The sequence below is a fragment of the Tasmannia lanceolata genome, unplaced genomic scaffold (genome assembly GCF_043159265.1).
Source record: "Tasmannia lanceolata isolate RefF3 unplaced genomic scaffold, GAP_Taslan_0.1 ptg000019l, whole genome shotgun sequence".
NCBI lineage: Eukaryota > Viridiplantae > Streptophyta > Magnoliopsida > Canellales > Winteraceae > Tasmannia > Tasmannia lanceolata.
The window spans coordinates 19,117,837-19,121,956 of record NW_027518696.1 but is presented as its reverse complement, the minus strand read 5'-3'; the positions used below and the strand labels follow the sequence as shown (position 1 = coordinate 19,121,956).

Below are 4,120 nucleotides of genomic sequence, written 5' to 3'. Positions count from 1 at the left end.
TACTCTAGTAAAAGAGTAGTTTACCCCTGTCCCGAAGTCCATAGCTACAGGGGGAATCGCTAGCTCCATGCCAATACTAACGTTTGCTTGACAGCTTATCCTAAGAACTCAAAACCAGGGATTTGAGATCTCCTTAGGATAGTTCCAAATAGGTGTTGATGGCCCTAGATCTTTCTTTAGTTTTCAATTCCGATTGTAAAGGTAGAAAGCAAGGTATGAATCCTTAGGAATCAGCCCTTGGTCAAACCGAGAGCTCCCGTTGTTCCTCAGTAGCTCGGTGGTAGAGCGGTTGGCTATTAACTGACTGGTCGTAGGTTCAAATCCTACTTGGGGAGAAAAAGGTTTTCTATTGATGCTGTACCTATGGGATAGGGATAGAGGAAGAGGGAAAACCTCGAAGATTTCACATAGTACTTTTGATCCAAAAATCAATCAGATTGATTTCGTACCCTTCGCTCAATGAGAAAATGGGTCAGATTCTACAGGATCAACCCTATGGACTTAAGGAATGATGGAAGGGAATAGCAGCTTGCTCAGATGATAGGTCACCAAAAAAACCTGCGAGTGAATCTAATTATAGAGGAGATCTTTTAATTTCTCATCTGTATTAGATGGTAGGGTGGCCCATTAGGCAATCTCTCTGTATTCCATTTTTATATATACAAATTATATTTACAAAATTGATGGCAAGACTTTTGGACTTTCCAGCCCCAAAACGTGGTCTCTTGAAAGTCCAGTGAAAACTGAAAAGAATGAATATATGGCAAAAACATCCTCTTCCATGTCTCTTCCCTTCCCAAAACGAAGAAAGAAATAAAGAGGTTAAAACCATAATAAGAGTACAAGACCCACGACTTCAACAGCCATTTTTTGTTCTCTTGAGTGATTGTTCCTTACATATCTTATGTTGGTTGATTAATTGTTTTTCTCTGAGAAATGAATCTATTAACATCTGTATGGAATATCAAACATTCATTGTCTTGGATAAGCAAATGGTCGTCGGGGATTTCGTCCATGGATATCTGCATGTCCTAGATTAAAGAGCTTTTCCCATTTTTCTCTGGGTTTTTGTTGAGATTCAAATTCCAATGATCATTCCCTGTTTTGCTTGGTTTAAACTTCATTTTAATTGATTTTATGATGGATTTGTTTATGGGATGAAGTTATGCATAGGAATTCTTAGAAAAATATCAGCTTTACTATTTATAAGGAAATCCTATAATGTTCAAAAAAATATATCAACTTTGCTATTTATTTAACGAGCAATATTCAAAAGCGGATCTTAAAGTGGCCACACGGTGGAAGAGGACCTTCTGGATTAACAAGAAAAAAAGCAATATTCGTGTAAGATTTCTCTTCAATTCCTATTTTATATTGGAAATTAAAACTGTCGCCATTTTCAATCTTCTTTTAATGGTTTTTAGTATGTTTAAGGAATGACTTACTCAAAATCTCATCCTCAAACCTCCCCAAGTTAGTTTATATTTTCAAAACGGTCGCATGCATATGAAGGTCAACGTTAGCATTCTTATTTTTATTTGATGATAATTCTTGTGATTACAGGGTTTTGTGTTCTCAATGATCACTAAGTTAGTTGCTCAGAAGGCCTCTCTTTCTGCAATGATTATTTGAAGGTTAGACTTTCCTAGGTCATCTTTTTATTTTTGGATTCTGTGTTTCATTGTTTTTCGTTCCCGTGCAATGCACAGGTCTGCAACTAGTTAAATGTAATTTCGAGTCCAATAATTAGTTTGGAGGCTCACCATCGGATGTCATAATCTCAAACAAACAAAGCCTTAATCGGTTTGTATCCGTTTAATAGACGTTGATAAAATAATTAAACAAGGTTTATATTCATCTATATTCACATCCACAAATTGGATGTTTGGAATCAGCCGATGAGAGAGGATTTTGATGAACAATTTTAATCTAAAACAAACAGGGCCCACTTGTACTTCTACCCACTCATATTTATCCTTGAGAAAAGTAAGGAACATGGGCATTTAGTGCAACATAGTATAGAACGCGGGCACCTTTGACGAAACACGCACGATTCTTCAAAACCGGATGGAAAAAAGACCCCAATGCCCTCTTGACATAATGAGAGCTTAGATAGCCTCCTCGTACTTAATGCAAGGCGGTACACCTCAGTCATTCTATTTGCAGCCCCCTTTTCATTATTTTAGTATTTCTTATGAGAAAATGGGCTGCATTTAATGCATTTAACGTTCCACATTAATGCATGGGACGCTGACAGAATTGTACAAGTTATCATCGCTTCCTCTCCACGATTTATCTCTACACACATCAAATAAAGGGGATAGCGCTGGCGTGTTCAAATTGACGCTGCCATTATCACGTATAAATGTTGTTTCCCTTATATAAAGCGCGTGCGAATTTTAAAGATTGCCTAGAACGTTGCTGGTATTCGGTTTGTGTATTAACTCCTTCAAGTCAAGCCATCGAGTACGCCGCCGGAATCTCGAATATGCCGCTGGAATATCAAATACGCCGCCAGAATTTCTAGGTTCAAACACATATTCAAACATATCAAGTACACCGCCGGAATATAGAGTACGCCGCCGGAGTCTCAAAAGTACGCTGCTCGAATCTCGAGTACGCCGCTGGAATATTAAATACGCCGTTGGAATATCAAATACGCTGCCAAAATTTCTGGGTTCAAACACATGTTCAAGCATATTGAGAACGCCTCTAGAATCTCGAGTACGCCGTCGGATTATCTCAATGTAGACACCCAATTTTGTCAAGGTGGTACTAATGATAGGTTGTTGCAAGGATGGGTCCTATGATGAACCCAAGGCCCTTGTTCTCTTTCTCTTGATCTCTTCTAGTTTTCGAAAACAGAAAATATTCCCAAAAATGAATTTGTCCCGAAGTTAAAACCAAATCCCGTTTTTACACGGCACCCGCCTTTGACGTCACCACCAAAAGCCCGTTTTTACGCAGCATTTAACCAAATTTAACTTTGAGCCAAAAACGTACCAAAATTGCATACACATATTCAAAGCACGTAACTAGGTTCACTGGATTCTCCTTGCCACAAGGAGTCCAGCAGATCTGACAGCGTACGATTTAGAATCCAAACGAAGAAGTTATGGTCTTTCGAAGTTCCAAAAACTCCTGAAAATATATCCCGACCTGACAGATGTCAAACTAAAATCACAATTTGCGATTTTCCCTCGAATTTATTATAAATAGGGGGTGGGGTGTAGAAGTAAAAACCAGATCAGAAAAGTTCAGAATCAATTAAAAATCACTAAAGCTCAGTAGATCAGAATCAGTAAAAAACCTCTGTACTTTCCTAGTTTTTTTATTTTTTTTCCAGAAAATATTTTCCGAAAACCCTAGTTTCTTTTCCGACCAGGGAGAAAGTAGAGAAAGAAACACTTGAGGAACTTATCAACACTGGGCATTGGCATTCTGCCAAAATTCAGAGGACTCAGAGCGACACCACTTTTCAAGCGTCGTTGTTCTGCCAAATTTCGGAGAACTCGGAGCTACACCATCTGACAAGCGTCGTTACGCCGCCAAATTTTCAGAACCCGTACCTGCTTTTTAGGTATATTTACATTTAATTTCCAGCCTTTTGTATTTCAACTATAAAACCCAATAGTGGGTAGTTATAGGTGTGGGACCCGATCCCGCGAGAGGGAAATGGCCCGTGAGCCGTCTTCCTCTCTCTTGGTCTCTCGTACCCACGCGAATGGCCTGTGCTTTTTATTACTGATTTTAATTACCCAACCAAGCAGGCAGCAACCGTGCCATAGATCTAGTTACACTAGTCACCCAATTTTCTCCTAGGACAAACCTAGTTACCTAGGATGTAGGTTCATCTGCATTAGTCTAAGGGGTGTCTTGCACTTAGATATGACCATATAACATCTTAGATGAAGTCCTAGGATAATAAAATCTTCAACTTAAACTAAATAATTTCTCTTAAACTGTTAAAACAGTAAATCCAGTCTAGATCGGTGTCCTAGATGAATTAGGCATAAGTAGCTTAGTTCTGGTGCACCGAACTACGATCGACTCTGATTCCAGTGAGGCTGGGATACATAGGCAACTTGGATACTTGAGTGGCATACCAAGCCCGAGTCGG

The 4,120-nt window shown here is 39.1% G+C and overlaps 1 non-coding gene across 1 annotated transcript; it reads left to right on the top strand.

Moving 5' to 3' along the window:
* The first annotated feature begins 263 nt into the window (after positions 1–263).
* Positions 264–335, top strand: TRNAN-AUU (transfer RNA asparagine (anticodon AUU)). Its single transcript has one exon. It is a non-coding gene; the product is annotated as a tRNA-Asn (tRNA).
* Positions 336–4,120: the final 3,785 nt, after the last annotated feature.